Genomic DNA, 19,402 nt, shown 5'->3' with positions numbered 1-19,402 from the left:
TGGACGCTTAACCAACTGAGCCACGCAGGTGCCCCAGATAGGGATTTCTTTTTTTCCTTCTTGCTTCCTATGTCTCTGATTTCCTATCTTTCCTTAGTTCTAGATACTTATCAACTATTATCTCTTTGAAAATTGCCTTGTTTCGGCTCCCTTTAGAGGTTCATCTGGGGACTCTGATTTGATTATGTTAGACCATAGCTCCTCCATGTGCCTTGACTTCTCATTCATTTTTTCCACAAGTTCTTTCCCTCTGTGTACTACAAGCTGCATGATTTGTTTGGATTTATCATCTGTGGATTTATATCTTTCATCAGTTCTACAATCAGTCATTCTCTCTTTAAATATTAATTTACCGCTGTTCTCTCTAGTCTTTCCAGTGCCCTGATTAGATATGTTAAAATTTCTCATTCTATCCTACATATGTCTTAGACTCTCATTTCTTCTCCTGTTTCATTGTTTCTCTGTACTACAGTGTAGAGTATAATCTGCAGTACAGTTACGGTATGTAATGCTTAGATTTATCTTTCAGTTGGCTAAGTCTCTTTAGCTGTATTTAAATCACTGTTAATCTCTCTGTTAAGTTTGGGTTAAATTGTGCTAAAAAACATGTAACATGAAATCTGCTTTTTAAAAAAACTTCTAAGTGCACAACTGTTGGCACAATGTTGTATAGCAGATCTGTAGAACTTTTTCATCTTGCATGACTGAAACTTTATACCATTGAATAGCAGCTCCCATTTTCCTCTTTCTCCAGTCCCTGCAAACCAAAATTCTACTCTCGGCTTTTATAAGTTTGACAACGTTACATATCTCATTTAAGTGGAATCATGCAGTATCAGTCTTTCTATGATGAGCTAATTTCACTTAGTGTAATGTCCTCGAGGTTCACCCATAATAAAGCATGATGGAATTCCCTTCCTTTTCATGCAGGAAAAATACTCCATTGAATGTATATAATACATTTTTTATCCATTCGTTCATTGATGGACATTTGAGATGTTCTCATAACTTGGCAGTTGTGAATACTGCAGTGAACATGGGATTGCAAATCTCTCTTTGAAGTCCTGGTTTCAACTCTTTTGAATAAATATCTGGAAGTGGATTGCCAGATTATATGTTAGTTCTATTTTTAATTTTTTGAGGAACCTCTGTATTGCTTTCCATAATGGCTACACCATTTTACATTCAAACCAGCAGTGCACAAGTGTTCCAATCTCTCCACATCCATGTCAACATTTATTATTGTCTGTTTTGTTTTTTGATAATGGCCATCCTAACAGGTGTGAAGTAATAATCTCATTGTGGTTTTGATTTGCATTTCTTGATGATTAGTGATTCTGAGCTGTCTTTTCATATACGTATTGACCATTTATATGTCTTCTTTGGAGAAATGTCTATTCTTAAAGTCCTTCACCCATTAAAAATCAGGATTGTAAGAATTCCTTACGTATTTTGGATATTAACCCCTTTTTAGATATATGGTGTGTAAATATTTTCTTCCATTCTGTGGGTTGCCTTTCCACTGTGAGGATTGTTGCCTTTGCTGTGCAGAAGCTTTTTAGTTTGATGTAGTCCCACCCGTCTATTTTTTTGCCTTGAATTGCCTTTGTTTTTTGGGTTATATTCAGGAAGTCATTATCAAGATCAATGTAATGAAGTTTTCCCCCTGTGTTTTCTTTTAGGAGTTTTACAATTTCAGGTGTTATATTTAAGTCTTTGATGCATTTTGAGTTAATGTTTGTGTATGATATAAGATAAAGGTCTGATTTCATTCTTCTGCATGTGAAGATCTGGTTTTCCCAACACTATTTATTGAAAAGACTATCATTTCCCATTTGTATATTCCTGGTACTCTTATCAAAGATCATTTCACCATATATACAAAGATGTATTTGTGGGCTCTCAATTCTATTCCATTAGTCTATATGCCTGTCTTTACACCAGTGCCATACTGTTTTGATTATTAGAACATTGTAATGTGCTTTGAAGTTGTGTGAGGCCTCCATCTTTGTCCTTCTTTCTCAAGATTGTTTTGGTTTTTCAGGGTCCTTGTGGTTCCATGTGAATTTTAGGGTTGTCTTTTCTGTTTCTGTAAAAAAATGGCATTGGGGTTTTGATAGGGATTGTGTTGATCTGTAGATCTCTTTGGGTAGTATGGACATTTTATCAATATTACATCTTCCAAATCATAAACACAGGATGTCTTTCCATTTATATGTGTCTTCTTTAATTTATTTTAGCAATGTTTTGTAGTTTTCAGTATACAAGTCTTTTGTTTCATTGGTTAAATGTATTCCTAAATATTTTATTCTTTTTTGATGTTATTGTAAATGAGGTTGTTTTCTTAGTTTTCTTTTCACATTATCTGTTGTTAGTGTATAGAAACACAACTGATTTTTGTTTGTTGATTTTGTAGCCTGCAACTTTATTGAATTCATTTATAGTTCTAACAGTTGTTTGGGTTTTTTTGGTGGAAGTCATAGGGTTTTCTACATATAAGATCATGTCATTTGCAGACAGAGGTACTGTTACTTCTTCCTTTCCGGAGTGTATGGCTTTTATTTCTTTTTCTTGCCTAATTGCTCTGGCTAAGATCTTCAGTACTACATTGAATATAAATGGCAAGGGGGGCATCCTTCCCTTGTTCTTGATCACAGAGGATAAACTTTCAGTTTTCCCCATTGAGTATGATGTTAGCTGTGGACTTTTCATATATGGTATTGATTATGTCGAGGTAATTTCCTTCTATTCATAGTTTGTTGAGAGTTTTTTGTTTTGTTTTTAAAGATTTTATTTATTTGACGAGAGAGAGAGAGAGAATGTGTGCATGCACACTAGCAGGGGGAGCAGCAGAGGGAGAGAAGCAGGCTCTCCACTGAGCAGGGAGCCCAACACGGGGCTCAATCTCAGGACCCTGGGATCATGACCTGAGCCAAAGGCCGATGCTTAATGGATCGAGCCACCCAGGCACCCCTATTGAGAGTTTTGTATGATGAAAGGGTATCGATGCCTTGTCTGCATCAATAGAGATGATCATGTGATTTTCATCGTTTGTTCTGTTAATGTGGTATATTACGTTGATTACCTATGTTGAACCATCCTTGTATCCTTGGGATAGATCCCACTTGGTCATCATGTTTGATCCTTTTAATGTGCTGTTAAATTTGGTTTGCTAAGACTTCATTTAGGATTTTTGCCTGTATGTTCATCAAGGTTATTGGTCTGTGGTTTTCTTGTAGTGTCTTTTTCTGGTTTTGGTATTAGAGTAATGCTGGCTTCATACAATGAGTTTCCCTCTCTCCAATTTTTGGAAAAGTTTTGGAAGGATTGGTGTTTATTCTTTTTAATTTTTTTTAAAGTTTTTATTTATTTAAGAGAGAGAGAGAGGCAGAGAGCACAAACAGGGGGAGCTGCAGAGGGAGAGGGAAAAGCAGGATCCCCGCTGAGCAGGGAGCCCAACATGGGGCTCAATCCCAGGACCCTAGCCAAAGGCAGACATTTAGTCGACTGAGCCACCCAGGTGCCCCTGTTTTTCTTTAAATGTTTGGTAGAATTTACCCAAAACCATCTGGTCCTGGGCTTTTCTTTGTTGGAAAGTTTTTGATTACTGATTCAATCTCCTTACTACATCTGTTCAGATTTTCTTTTTCTTCACTGCTCGGTCTTGGTAGGTTGTATGTTCATGGGAATTTCCCCATTTCTTCTAGGTGTCAATATGCCAATTTGTTGGCATAGAATTACTTAAGGTAGTTTCTTACTATCCTTTCTAGTTCTATGGCATCAGTTGTAATGTTTCCTCTTTCATTTTTTATTTTAATTTTGTTCTTCTCTCTTTTTTAGTCTAGCTAGAGATTTTTTTCATTTGTTTTTTTTTTCAAAAAACCAACTCTTCATTGACTTTTTTCTATTTTTTTATTCTCTACTTCATTTATTACTACTATAATCTTTATTACAATTTCCTTTTGCTAATTTTAGGCTTAACTTTTTCTTTTTTCTAGTTCCTTGAGGTGGATTTTGAGAGTGCTCTTTTTTTTTTAATGTTTTTACTACTATGAACTTCCCACTTAGTCCTGCTTTTGCTGCATCCTGTAAGTTTTTATATATTCTTTTCTTTTCTTTTTTTCTTCCCCCTCCCTCAGTTGTGTGTATGAGTGTGTGTTTTATTGATGCTGATGCTCAGGCCTTAACTGTGTACTACCGCAGGGAGTATAGCCACTCCTTCCACTGCTGCCTCTTGGTCTTCAGGTTTTCGTCTTCCTTGTTCAGCCAGAAGTGCATGGCACATGTCTTCTTGGGTCACAGATCCAGGGGCTTTGTACTTCTTACCCTTGTAGAATTTCCAAGGTTCTCTTTCTGAATCTGGTTGATGATGGTGAGAACGTGGGCAATGGATTTGCGAACTACTCGGATCTTGGACAGCTTGGAAGCCATGCTACCTGTCGCTTTGGTGATGCACAGGTGGGACAGCTCCACCTTCAGGTCTTCCAGCTGTTTAAGCAGCTCCTCCTCCTTGATGCTGCAAAGGTCTCGAGCCTTAATTTGGACCATGTCTGCACAATCTGCTGCTCCTGATGATGGAAAGAGGACTGTATATCGTTTTCATTTGTCTCAAGATATTTTCTAATTTCTGTTTCGATTTCTTCCTGACCCAGTGGTTATTTGAGAATATGTTCCTTAATTTTCACATATTTTCCAGTTTTCTTCTGTTACTGATTTCTAGTTGCATACTGTTAGTTTGGATAAGATACTCGATATGATCCTAGCATTATTTGTAAGATTTTGTGACCTAACATGTGCCCTATCCTGAAGAATATCTGTATACATTTGATAAAAATGTGTTCTGTTGCTGTTCAGTGAAATGTTTTAAATATGTCTGTGAGGAACATTTAGTCTATAGCATTGTTCAAGTCTTCGGTTTTCTTCTTGATATCTGTCTGGATGTTCTACCAATTATTGAAAATGGGGTGGTGAAATTTTCTGTTGTTACTGTGTTGCTGCCTGTTTCTCCCTTCATTTCTGTCATTGCTTGCTTCATACATTTTACGTGCTGTGATTTGGGTCTTTAAATATTTTTAAATGTTATATCTTCCTGGCCAGTTGACCTTTTTATCATTATATAATGTTCCTATTTGTTTTCCCTTGGTCTTATAGTTCTTTTATCTTTCTTAACATCTCTTGCTGTCTTCCTATGTGTTTGGTTGATTTTTTTTATAGTGACATGCTTTGATTTCTTTTTAAATTTTTTTTTTGTGTATCTTTTCTAAGTATTTTCTTTGCGGTTACTGTGGGTGTACATAAAACATTTTACAATTATAACAAACCTGTTTTAAGCTGATAGCAGCTTAACTTCAATCTCACACAAAAATTCTGCTTTTACTTCTTCCTTCCCCATGCTCTCTATTGTTGTTATCACAAATTACATTTTTTGGTATATCCATTAACATTTTATAGTTATAGTTTTATAAATACTTGGTTTTTTAACTTATATACCAGAATTAAAATGATTTACACAGCATTGTTACATTATTATAGTATTCTGTGTTTGTATATATATTTCCCATTACCGGTGAAGTTTATATTTTTGTATGCTCTCCTGTGGCTGCTGTTTAGTGTCTTTTTGTTCAACTTGAGTGACTCCCTTAAGCATTTCTTGTAAGGCAGGTCTAGTGGTGATGAAATCTCTCAGCTTTTGTTTATCTGTGAAAGCTTTTATTCATTTTTGAAAGGTAGTTTTGCTGGATATAGCATTCTTGGCTGGCAAGTCCCCCCCCTCAAGCAGTTCGAATATTTGCACTCTTTCCTGGTCTACAAGTTTTCTGAGAAATCTCCTAATAAGTTTATGAGGTTTCTTTGTACGTGACAAGTAATTTATCTTGCTGCTTTCAAAATTCTTTGTCTTTGACCTTTGATTTGATTATGTGTTTGGGTGCAGACTTTTTGGGGTTCATCCTGTTTTGGATTCATCCTATTTAACTTCTGTTGGGTTTCTTGAATCTGGAAATCTGGATGTCCATTTCTTTCCTCATATTTGGGAACTTTTCATTTAAAAAAAGAAACAACTTTCCCTTCCTCTCTTCCCCCCCCCCACCCCAGGACTCCCATAATGCATATATTGGTTTTTTGATGGCTTTCTTTCTCTCTTTTGTTGTTGTTGTTTTGTTTTTGTTGTTTCTGTGACTGCATAGTTTGAAACAAATGTTCAGATTTGCTCATTCTTTTTCCTGCTTGATCAAGCCCGTCATTGAACCTCCCTAATGAATTACTGCATTCTTAAATTGAGCTCCAAAATTTCTGTTTGGTTGTTTTTAATATTTTTGGTTTCTTTGCTGAAATTCTCATTTTGCTCCTGTATCATTTCATGACCTCATTGAGCATCTTTATGTCAATCATTTTGAATTCTTTGCCAGGTACTACATATACTTCTGTTTCTTTAGGGTTGGTTTTGGAAATTTATTGTCTTCCCTTGATTGGGCCATTCTCTCCTGTTCCTTTGTGTTCCTTATAACTCTCTGTTGGTATCCATACATTTTAAAAAATTGGTACCCCCCCAGTCTTTCTAGGCTGGCTTCATACATGGCGAGATTGTCACCATTCAGTCCAGCTGGAGATTCTCAGGGCTCTCAAACCTTTTCTATAGATGTGTCTTTTCCAGACGACAGCATGTAGATACCTGATTAGAGGGATTTTCTGGGTTTTTTTGTTTATTTGTTTTTTATGAGCTGTGATCTCTTGCTCCCTCTGGTGTCTGTCTCCTGTACTGTGGTTCCTCTAAAGGAGCAGCACACGTTTTGTTCTCAGCATACCCCAGGCACGTAGTGAATGCTGGTTCCCATCAGCACGCTGTGTTGGATGCATGCTCCACTATTCTCTTTTTCCATTGTTGAATTTTTAACTTCATGAATTTTATTTTTCATATCTAAAAGTTGTAAGTATTTTTCCCTCAAGCCAGTCTGACCTATTTTATAGCCTCTTGGTTTTTGTTTATTTTTGTGATTTCATCTTCACTTCCTTAAACATTTGACATATAGTTATTTACTTCTTATATCTGGAAATTCCATTATATGAAGTCCCTGGGGCTTTAGCTTTACCGTTCGTGTCTGTTGATTCTCATCCACTGTGGCTTGTTTGTTTCTGTATTTGCTGGTCTTTGCGAATGAACTTATATTTGCCTGATTTTTATCTTGTGAAACTTGGGGGTCAAAATTGGGGACAACTTCTTCTAGAGAGGCTTTGTTTTGTTCCTACTGACCTGGAACTTTTTTTAAAGGATTTATTTTTAAGTCATCTCTACTCCCCATGTGGGGCTCAAATTTACAAGCCCAAGATCAAGAGTTGCATACTTTACTGACTGAGCTAGCCAGAAGCCCCTGACCTGGGACATTCTAGTCTCCTCAAGGGGTCCCAGGTCAGTGAAGGAGTTTTATGTTCTCCAACCTTGTAGTGAGTCCAAAGCTTAATATTTGGACCCCGGGGCAGTGCTGGGTTTTGTAGATGCTTTTAGCTGGAGTTTTTTAATGTTTATTTATTTTTCCCTTGAATGTTTCTCTTCAAGCCCAGCAGTACACTTTAAAAAAGTATGTTTTGTCTTGGAGAACCCTTCACATTATCTTGCTTACTATATTACAGAAAGACCAGAATAAACTCTTTGGAAATGGGTGTTCAGAAGTGTCCATACTTATGTGATTTTACTACCCTAAATTACATGTCATTTCTGAATTTCTCATCTGCACACTTAAAAATGTGGACAATTTTCTAACTTGTTTATAAATCTTCTAGATCAAAAATCTTAGTAGATTTTGGAAACCATTTGTTATAGTTATTAAAATGTTCAGTTTTCATCAAAAACTAATGATGTAATGTATGGTGATTAACATAACAATAAAAAATTTAAAAAAAGATAATACCCCCCCCAAAAAAGTTCAGTTTTCAAAAAGTGCTGATTGTCCTCAGGAAGCTGCCTCTTAACATGACTTTTATAAAAAATTTTTGCATAAATGGTAGATGGATTGAAATATGAATACGGTCATTGAAGTCAAGTGTCAGCATAAACTGAACTTACAATCAGCCCTTCAGATCTCAGTATCACGAATTGTTAAGCCAAGATATTAAAAATCAAGATACGTATTAATATCACATAATGTTTAATCACTGAAAAGTTTGCACCATTGAAGTTTAATATGTTTCTAAAAATTTTATCTTTTCAATATTATATGTTTTAATGTAATACATGTGTAATTTTTGTCAATATTCCCATAGTAGCCCATAGTTAAAGCTTTTAAAGATAGGGTACTTGATCTAAAGTTTGGAGACCATTCTATACAATAAAGTCTAGCATTGTTCTAGAATTCTCTGAGTCAACTTTTTTTCCTAAGTAAATTGAAAATACTTTGAGGTCAGGGACTACTTCCAGTATTATTTCTGTATATCCTATATTACCTCCCATAGTATTTGGCATATTTTTGGCACTCAGCAATTTAATAAATCAAGGAAGGACTAGTTTATTCATTTATTCTCTAGTGACTTTATGAGCTGGCTTGGGAGATCATTTCCAATTCACACTCCCTGACCCCTGCTCTGTTCCACTCTGTACATACTCAGTTTCTCTAGGGTGAGATCCAGAAATCTCTCTTCTTAAACTTCTCCATTATTCTGATGCTGGTATTCACTGATAGGCTTTGAAAAAAAACACTGATTTATGTGATGATGATCATGATTGCGTTATATCTCATCTTTTGGCTAAAATGAAAAAAGGCATTACGGTTGCCAGTTATGTTATAGAAAGTGGGGTGGGAGAAGTGATGAATCAGTCCTTTCAGGAGATGATGACAGCAGTAGGAAACATCAGGGAATTGTCTATCCTCGGAGGTAATAAGGTACACGTGTGTGGAGTTTGTAGGTGTAAGACTGAGGAAGGAGGTAATGAGGAATTTCATGTTGTTCCTTCTCCCAGCTCTATGTGGTTAACCATATTAGGGGAGGTGGTGCCAGCAAAATAAAGGAGTCCACCGTATAGTGCGTGTTCTTCTGAGAAAGTATTATTTAATACTATTTTGACCACTGTATCCGTTGAGTTCAGGTTGTAAACAAATCGGAAGCTGAGCCACAATCCAAAGTTTTAATGAACAACCTGTGAAGGATATGGTAATAGGTTTATTTTAAATCTTTAAAGCATGCCTACCTTTCATTTGGGGATCAACAGTGCTACTTTCACAATTTCAAAAGAGGGTTTGCTTTTACTTCCTTTCTTACTTGTTTCATCTCAACTGGAGACAAAGGGGATAGAAAGGCAAATGAAATCTGTTCCTGCTCTGGAGGAACTAAGAGCCTGACAGGGAGATAGACACAGAGACAAACAAGTGCAGTAGAAAGTTACAGTTCTTGTCATCTGAGTGATCAGGACACAATAAAGAAGGGAGGGGGGAAGGGGCACTCAAGAAAGGTTCATGGCCTTTGAACTAAGTCTTGAAAGTTAAGTCCTCCTTTGCCAGGTGGCTGTGTGGAAAGGAGAAGAGAATACTGGGCTGAAGGAGCATTAAGCACAGAGGCCCTGAGTGTGCTGTTGAGAGGAGGGGGTGGTAGCCGAGGGGAGCGGGCAGTGAGAGGACCAGGCAGGAGACTAGCCAGGGCTTTGCCTGTCTCAGCAAGAACCGGTCGTGGGGCCGTGGTAGCCCTTGGGTGACTTAAGTAAAGGGGCAACATAATTAGTTTTGTATTCGGTGTATGCTTAAGTGTTTTAGAAACATACTAGTTTTTAAATTTAGTGACCTCGGGCATTGGCTGGCTCAGTTGGTAGAATATGTGACTCTTGATCTTGGGATGGTGAGTTCAAGCCCCACACTGGGTGTGGAGACTACTTAAAAATAAAATCTTTTTTTTTTATTTTGCGACCTGCATTCTCAAGATCCACGAAAGAGCTTTGAATCTGGTATTTTAAAAACTTGATTTGGTATACCGGAGAAGGGTTTAGTAAAGGGGAGATGCCAGTGCCAGTGACTAAGACTCACTCCTTGAACCGAACGTCAGGTAGGTTCCTCTGAGCCTTGTTCTCAACTAGGTTTTCACTTTGGCCTTCATGTCTGCCCTGTCCTTGCAGGGCCTGCACAGCCCAGTCTTAGCAAGGAATTCTGCTAAGCCAGTTAAGTGAGAATCCCCCCACTCTTGATGTCTGACCACCCCAGGTATCTAATCAAGTTCCTCCGCCCCCCAGCTTGACGTCAAAGTTGTTGGCCTGCCTTCAGCAAGCACCCTCTTAGACCAGTTTAGCAGGAGTCCCGTGACCCTGAGGTCTCCTCTTAGTAATTTTCCATCCGCTCGCCTCAGCTCTGAATCCCCAGCTGTTTTTACTGTATTCGGAACTGATCTCTCTCCCCTATCGCAGTACCCCTGGTGCAATAATCTTGACTAAAGCCTTTCTTACCATTTAGCAAGTGTCAGAATAATTATTTCTTTTTAACACCAGTTAAGGAAAAATTCATGTTTCATAATGAAATCCCAAACACATTTTACTGTGATAGTATGTATTGGGAGTTAGGTGAGAGAAGCCCACAGTCCCCCTAAGAGTATTAGTAGACCAGAAAGTAGAGCCTCTCCAGACTTAGGGCAGAAGGATAGTGTGATATAAAGGGACTAGGGCAGAGATTTAGCAGAGGCCAGCGTTGGTAATTCATTATTCTTCCGTGGTGTCCTGTCTGTGACTTTGATAGACGTGGTGACTACAGTTGACCTGAGGGGGATGATTATTTCGCCAGTTTACCTGGGGTCAGTCTTTTAACCTCTCTTTGTTTCTTCTGATGCTTACTGGTCCGTCTCATTTTGGTGCTTATCTATAAACCTGTAGTGCTCTTTTATTTAGAGATGATTTATTACCTGAACAGCACTACTAAGTCATGCCACTGATCCTTCTGGCCACTCTAAATTCTTTCTGATTTCTGCTTAAGTACCAAAAACTAGAGGGAAGTAAGTTATGTACCAGTGGCCACTTGTGTAACCTGGGGAAATAAGGAAGTAACTGTTCAGTAAATTCTTAAGCACGAGCGCCCAAAGGACATGCTAAGTAGGGAAGCCTTGAGGAGAGAAGGTTGGTACCCGCTTGGGTGGTTGATTACCTCTGCCTTTCTCTTTTTCCCTTCCTTTCCAGGCAAGGAGAGAAATCAAGGGGAGGGAAGAGTATGTCGGGAAGGAGACTCTGTTCTCTGTTCTGCCACAAGTGAATTATTTATCATGTTTCTGGTTCTATCTCACATGTGCTTTGTAACAGTACTTTCAAACTGTACTGTGATTTCCTTAAACCTGTCCCACATATAATGCTGCAAACTGCTTGAGACAAGGAACCCTGGTACTGATTCCCATATCAGTCCAGCCGCAGTGTCTGGCATAATTGGCTTTCAGAAGTTTTCAGAACTGTTTGCTGTGTTATATAAAAAACAGCAAGAATATGTCAGTAAAATACTTAAAAGTACTTTAGCACAGTGCTGTGCACGTAGTAGCTGCTTGATGGGTGTTTAGTAAATATATACAATTAAGATTCACTCATTCTCTGGACAATTTTGAAGTACTTTTAAGAATCTGAAGTGTAGGGGCACCTGGGTGGCTCAGTCTTTAAGCGTCTGCCTTCTGCTCAGGTCATGATCCCAGGGTCCTGGGATCGAGCCCCGCATTGGGCTCTCTGCTCAGCGGGAAGCCTGCTTCTCCCTCTCCCAGTTCCCCTGCTTGTGTTCCCTCTCTCGCTGTGTCTCTGTCAAATAAATAAATAAAATCTTTAAAAAAAAAAGAATCTGAGGTGTAGATACAGTATTTGCTTTTTACATTCTGGTCATTTTTTTTTTTTATGAACATCTGAGGTGTTTTGCAGAGAGATTTCCTTTCATCCCTGGCATTCATGTTCATAACCTAAAGTCATCAGTTAAATTTTTATTGTACTTTAAAAAATTTATGCAGAAAGTGTATTGACATTTAAGTTGATACAATTATTAGCTTATGTTAGGGAAAAAATACTGGATTTTGTTAGATTTACTAAATATATCAGAACCCGAAGGTCTCAGAATAAAGCTTTGACTACTAGAGTGTTAAATTAAATAAAATCTAATGATTTAAAGAACAAACATCCATTGTAATTTCTGGCATGAGTTTGCTGTTAGGTTTTTTGTACTCGTGAGAGTGAAAGACTAGGAAGTTTCTGAAAGAATTTAATACCGTATTTTTAGATATAATTTAAGCACATGTTTTCTTTTTATCCCCTGGGGACTCAGTTGTGTTAGCTCATAATATCTTCTGGCAAGCAGTAGTGAAAGACCTCCCAGAGGGGGTCTTGGCGGGGGGGGGGGGGGGGGGGGGGGGGCAGGGGGGGCGGGGCGGGTAGGGGAGTGTCTCAGGAAGGAACGCCTCTAGAAATAAAATACAGGCTCAGTGGCTCCCTGTCTACCTCCTGAAGGGGAGTGATTGCCCTTTGTATCCCCAATTCAGGTGTAAAGGCAGTAGAACTTCTAGGTTATGGGTACATGCTCTGAAGTTAGACTATGTGGGTGCTAGTCCTAGCTCTGCCATTTATGAGCTCTGTGATCTTGGGAAGCCACTTATTTTCTTTCTTTATTCTTTATCTGTAAAATGTAGTAACAGCAGTGCCTACCTTTTGGGTTGTTGTGAGGTTTAGATGATTGAGTATGTGTAATGCCCTTCAGAGAGTGCCTGGCACCTAGTAGAAGGAATGGAAGTGTTAGCTGCTCCTGCTGTTGTTGTTAGTAGTAGTGGTGGTGGTAGTACGTTGAGATAAAGGAAGTGAATATGCCAGAGTTTTAAGTGTTTACCTCAGGGTTACTGGATATACATGATTTTAATTTTTTCAAATTTCTGTATTTTAAATCATGGATTTATATTCCTTTTTATACTAAAAATTATTAAAATTATAAGTGTACAGTGTGAGGTATAACTTCCTGGTTTGCTAGAATGCTTGTATTCATGTAAGAAAGCCAAGTGGGAAGCCAGACTATCGGCAGGTGGCTCAGGGAACAAGGTATCAGAGCAGCGTGCCGAAGAGGATAGGTGTGTGGTGACATCGGTGTTCTCAGTGGGAACAGACATACCTGTGGGGTTGTGTAATGTTTAAGAGGACCAGCTTGTAGACAGGATATCCCTGGGGTTAACTTATTCCCAGCGTAGTCATTCATAAGGATTTCCTTACCCGTAAAATGAGAATAACCCTTACGGGGTTGGGTGGGTTGTTGGTTTTCAGCTATCAGGTGTACATTACATACTTTGCAAGAGCAAGTGTTCAGTGGTGGTACCAAGGAAACAAAGAATCAAAAAACCAGGATGATGAGGAGATTCACATTTGCTCCGGGGGATGTATTCTTTTTCCTACCCAGTGGTCATAAAATGCACAACTAAACTCACATTCTTGGGGGTTCCCTTTTTCCCATGCTCACCATTTTCTTCATGTCAATACATTCATTCTTCAGGCTGAGGACGAATATTCTTGGATTGATTACTGCTTCAAACATGCTGATGGAATCTCTCTCTTGAGACTGCATTGAATTTACTGAACCCAAATATAAAGACGAGTCTTAAATCAGGCGTTTACATGTTGAAGATAATTTTGATAATGCCATTGTGTATGCTGGAATATAGTGTCTTCTTTTGTCTTTTCTGAATCATAGTGCTTATATTTTTGCCCCTTGGAAGTTACAGAAAATAGCTTGTTGAGCAAGGTTTTGGTGGATTTATGAAAAGTTCTTCTAATTCTGTGTTTGTCCTCCTTTTCTTTTAAAGAAATACATTTCTCTTCGTCTTTCTAAAAATAATACTTGATAGGTCTTTTTTTACTCAGGGGCTTAATTTCACCCTAGTCAAGTTTCCATAATAGTTAAATTAGAAATACAAGTCCCATGTTCATGTACTTTTAAAAGAAAGAACATTGGAGTTTTACCTATATTATTACATCTGAGTTCAACTGGGGAAGTGGAATCCTGTGAGCCGTCTAGATTAAGGCTTTTACTGTGGGATTAAAGTTACACAGTGGTTTAGTATTGTGTATGTGGTTGCTGCTTTGGAGTCTGGTATTAAGAGGCTGAAACCCACAGCACCATCCGTCAGAAAGAAACGATGAACGCGAGGTGGGAGAGAACAGGACTCTGGAGTCTGTGAGGACAAAAGGGAACGCGTTTCTATGTCTCGCTGCTTTCCAAGCTCTGAGGTGGTGACCTGCAGGATAAGCTGATGCCCTTCATCACAGAGTTGCCTGAGCACCTGGACTGGGATTCCCATGAGACCAGGCAGGTGCTCCAGCGGGAGTTGGAGAGCTACGCAGCCTGACTGCTGCGCCATGCTCACGAGACGTGCCCGCAGATCATCTCTACTAGGATGAGCTGCGGCTCTGTCTGGCTCGGCACTGACCTTCAGAGCCTATCAGTGGCCACTGTTTTAGCTCTGCCTTCCAGATCTTGTGCACGTGTCTCCTGTGTCCAGTATTAACCCAGGACCTTAGAGGAAAGGGACTTTTGGGAAATGTAATTCCAGCTTAGCTAAACTCACATACCAGAAGTCATCACAGCGTACCCCATGTCACCTTGGCCATCCCTTTGAAGTATGGGATTTGGCCACACTTCTTATAACCATGGTTAACTTCCAAATGAAGATAATAGCAAGCTTATGCTTTTGCCTAGTATGATGCCACCATCCTAGATATACCAAAAATATGCTAACTCTCTCCTCAAAAGAAAATATGAAGTCCCTTTATCCATCTCTGGGTGATGTTCATTTCTCTTCTGAGTCACACTCTTGTTTTTATACCTTGTAATCTTAGTATTGAAATACAAAGTTATCTAATATTAACACTTTAATATTAGGTGACATGGAAATGGGGAAAGAGCATTAAAAGAAAGAATTGGTTAATTTATACACAAATATATTCATACCAAAATAAGAGATACTCCTAAATATTACAGTCCTTGTTTCTGCAACGGGTCATGTGGTTACATTTATAATTACCTTCTTCTACTAATTCCATGTTCCCTTTGCCTTCAGCAAACACCTGAGTGATTATAATTCCTTGCCTGGTGAGGTAGCCCCAAACTTGATTCCTGAAGAGTCTGGGCCATCAGAAATCATGCCTCTGTTGGGTTACTGTAATCTTCCATTGACTTGTCTCAGGACAAGGGAGTAACAAGAGGTGCCCCAGAGGATCTCCTGCATTTAAACATATTCCTCCTTAAGCCATTACATAATAGCAACTCAATTTCCCCTGGATAGTCAGGATCATTCACCCTAGCCAGTATAATAACCCACTTCTTTGCCTACTGATTCACTGCCATGAAGCAGTCTCAACTTGCAATGTAATGGACCATTGCTGTGACACCTGGTGGAAACATTCCTGTCTTAGGTACTAAGACTTCTATGCTAGCAGAACACAAAGTTGCAGAGACTAGAAAGAAAAAAATTTTTCTGATGGATCACTAAGGGTGGCAGGGAGAGGAGCTACTCCAATTTCTATCTCTTGATTCCTGGACCTCTGAATCCTGGCTGTGGGAGAAATAGTCCTCTGTATTAGTCACCCATTCAGAGTACGTATTGCATCCTGGAAGATGTTATCCCAGCTCTGCAAGGTGTTGTTACCCAACTGGCATGAATCTTTAAAAGGCCATTCCACTGGTTTCTCAAGTCAGCTGCTTCGGAGTATTAGGGATATAATACGAACAGTGAATTCTTCAGGCATGAGCCCATTGCCATGCTTCATTTTCTGTGAAATTAGTTCCTTGCTTAGAAGCAATGCTGTGTGGAATATCACGATGGTGGAAATGTATGCTGTAAGTGCAGCACGTGTTTATTCCAGTGAGATCAGAAACACTGCCCCTTCTGTGATGAAAGTAGTCTAATTTAATCAACCTGCCACCAGGTAACTGGCTAACTTCAGCCCCTCCTGGGAATTGTGGTGTCATTGGGGGAGCTCAATATTATTCTCTGCAGTTGGCAGATTAGCTTTGGTGAGTGTTAGTCCATGTTGCTAGGAAGATGGGTGGCTGGAGAAAGAGGCCGATATCTTTAGCATGAGTCATTTCTGGTGCGTATTCACACAGGACACAGCTCTCGCCACATGCTGTGCTCATTCAGGGAGACCTGTTCACATTCTTCTTCCTTGTCATGGATTTTCAAATCCTGTTCCTTCTCAGTCCTTGATCATTCAGCCAAGCCATGAGCACCAGTCTGTGAAGCTCTGTAGATCCCTACTTGACACTCTCTTTGTAGGCAAAATGAACAACCAGGTGCACTGCTTAACGTTCCACCCCCTGGGGGATTTTCTGTTTGCCGCTGTTCCTTCCATGCTGCCCAGAATTGGGCTCTGGTGCTGCCCATGGTCCCTCCTGCGTTGGTTCGCCTCCTGCGAGGTGCCAGTGTATCGTGCAGAACCAGCTGGAACCTGGGCCGGAAGTTTTGAGTACATTTATCAACAGATCGCCCCCGGAGTCCATAGATGTGGATGTAGACAAAATAAGCAACCTAGCAGGAATGCGGGTCACGTGCGACTGGCCTTGTACCTTCAGGACTTGCTCAAGCCTCATATGTGATGTCACTTCCATTTGATGGTGGAATGTTGCTGTGTGTGCCCAGGTTTTATTGGCTTAATGATATCAGACAACACCCAGGTCCTAATGGGAAGCTCACATTGAGTGGAAACTTGCCTCCCCATGGCAAGCCAGAAGGTTCCCCCAAAGAGAATGATTATCTACAGAGGACGGCCTAGCTTTGCTCCAAAATGTTGAAAGTTTGCCTTGTGAGTCACATGTTGGGGTCCACCAAAGGCTCAGTACTTGATTTCTCTGTACCCCAGTCTTCAAGCACCAGTGAGTTTTCTGGGTTCCAGTGGTAGAGTAGCTTGTTCACAGCCCTAGACCCTATTTTTCTGGCCCCTATTAGAAGACTGGCAAGCTTTTGGGTTATCCATGCTGGTAATGAAGTATATTTTACTTTCAAAATTCATATCCACGGTGTCTCCTCTTTTAGGTGTTAGAGGGCCCAGATGCAGCAATTTGTTCTTCGCCCTGGAAGAGAGATCTCAAAAGATGCCAGACTATTAGATTCTCAGGAATTTCACTGAGGAGGCAGACCCCTGAATTTTTGTGAGATTTATTGCCTACCCTTTGGCACACATGTATCTTATCAAGGTGTCTCGAGTAGTTGTTAACTTCCTGCTTAGCTGATCCAGGCAGCATAATGTTACCAACATAATAGACCAGTGTGATGTCCTGTGGAAGGAAAGGTGATGAAAGTCCCTGCACACTAGGTCAGTGGTTCTCAACTGGGGGCACTTTTGCCTCCCAGAGGACGTTCAGCAATGTCTGGAGACATTTTTGGTATCACCAATCTGGGGCAGGCATCTGGTGTGTAGAGGCATGGAGTGCTGTTAAGTACCCCATCATGCACAGAACAGCCCCCTGCAACAAGGGGTTATCGGTCCCCAAATGTCAATGGCGCTGAGATGAGAAGCCCTGGACTAGATGATGTCATAGGCTGGAATTTTGAAGCACCCTGCATTGGCATAGTGAAGAGCCTGCGAACTGCTTCAAATGTTCTTTACTAATAAGTAGAGCGAAAATGCATCCCCCCTCGCCCCACCCCCCGGTCAGTGATGTGCCAAGGTTTCATTGATTTGACCAGCAAGGAAACCACATCTGGAGTAGCAGTTGTAATTGGAATTACCAGCTGATTAAGTTTTGATAACTTACTGTCATTTTCTGAGGTTTATCTGTCTTCTGCACAGGTCGGAGAGATGAGTTGAATGGAGACTGGGAATTGGTGTCACTGCATCTTTATGGTGGCACTCATCTCTGCCATCCCTCCGTGAGGCAGGATTGCTTTTGTTTTACTATTCTGCTAAGACCATGTAGTTCTGATCTCTTCCACCTGCCCTTTCCTGGCATGTTAGCCCTTCTATTCATTCACAGGCTAGGGAACCAGAGTTTAGGTTCTGGCAGGTGCTGAGTATGTAAATTCCAACTGTGTATTCCAGAGCTGAGGAAGGAACACAGGATGGATTTGGGGGACCCGCTGTTTCCACTGTGAAATGGGCCCAGTCCACAAGTGCATTGATCGTCTCATTTCCTTAAGCTCCTGCTCTGACTGGTTTAACAGAGTGGAGTTTTGGGTCTCGAGGAATTATTGTTAGTTTGGAGACAGTTTGGGCTTTCCCCCCATACCCTCCAATGCGTAGTGACTCTAGTAGGTTGCCACAGTCCCCCTTGGGAGAGAGCTAGGAGGAGGGTTTACAGTACGCATTTGGGCATAACTAGGATTGTCTTTTTTCAAAGACCCTTCATTCAGGGGTCTCTGGGCCTTTGAACTAACTCCAGGCTGGGAACTGTTTGAGGGACTATGACTATATTTTGATTTAAGTCACAGTGGGAGCTGCAAAAGCACCTGACCTAGACCTGGAGCATAACATTTCTACTTTCCGGAGCTTGCACAGATTTCTCATGGCCAGTAACTCAGAACCATATTGGGAAGGGAATTTGGGGGAAACATGGCTGCTTAGCTAAGTCGACAGTACCAAAGCACCAGTTGTATTGAGCACAGAGACGCGTTCCTCATGTTGGCCATGGGTAATTTGACTTTTCAAACTGATCTGTGTTGCTTGTATACACTCATATCAATTACTGCCTCAGTTTATTACTCATTTGGCATAGCTGAGATCAGGGCCACCAAGTGTGGCTATGTTCAAGTCCAGGAGCACCGTTCACATGCATTAGGACGTATAAGGTGCACCCCGACGTTGCACAGCACAGCAGCCTTGCTAGGGTTAACGTGTGACTCAGTGTGTGACCAGCACATGACAAGGATATTCCTGGCTTCCGATGATTTGAGCTCTTTTTGACCAGAATGTTAACTGGTGATGTGCGTTTAGAAGGTTGCAGCTTTTAATAACTACTCTTGCAAGGAAGTAATATTGTACAATTTGTTTAGATAGCACATTGGAGATTTTTTTTCTTTAAATTTTTGGACAGCGTTCAAAACAGTAGCTTTGGCAAATGAAGTAATTCTGAATATAGTCTCCCCCTCCTAAAAAACGGCTAAAAATTTCTAATTTTATTACATGAATATTTAGAACAATTGGGTGTGTATATTTAGTATTGAATTTTGTGGTGTGGTTTTCCTTTAACGGTCACATGAAAACCAGACATCTAAGATACAGTTAAGTAGAAGGTTGGTGGGTAGTTGTTTCAAACTGAGGTAACATTTACATACAGAGAAATGCACAGATTTTTTTTTAGTACAGTTCAGTGTGTTTTGATAAAAGTACACATCATCCCCAATAGAGATAAAGAACATTTACATTATTATCCCTGAAAGTTCACTTCTGCCTTTTTCTCATCAGCACACTCCCCCAAATACTCAACACTTCTTGTTTCTCTTACTA

The 19,402-nt window shown here is 39.9% G+C and overlaps 1 protein-coding gene and 1 pseudogene across 4 annotated transcripts in view; one reads left to right on the top strand and one right to left on the bottom strand.

The window, feature by feature from the left end:
• The window catches only part of MARK1 (microtubule affinity regulating kinase 1), a 122,180-nt gene that overhangs the window by 5,314 nt on the left and 97,464 nt on the right, over positions 1-19,402 (top strand). The window lies entirely within an intron of this gene.
• Positions 4,177-4,548, bottom strand: LOC113932437 (annotated as a pseudogene).

Source organism: Zalophus californianus, chromosome 10 (genome assembly GCF_009762305.2).
Source record: "Zalophus californianus isolate mZalCal1 chromosome 10, mZalCal1.pri.v2, whole genome shotgun sequence".
NCBI classification, from domain to species: Eukaryota; Metazoa; Chordata; class Mammalia; order Carnivora; family Otariidae; genus Zalophus; species Zalophus californianus.
The sequence above is the reverse complement of the archived record's forward strand: the minus strand, read 5'-3'. Positions and strand labels throughout refer to the sequence as shown.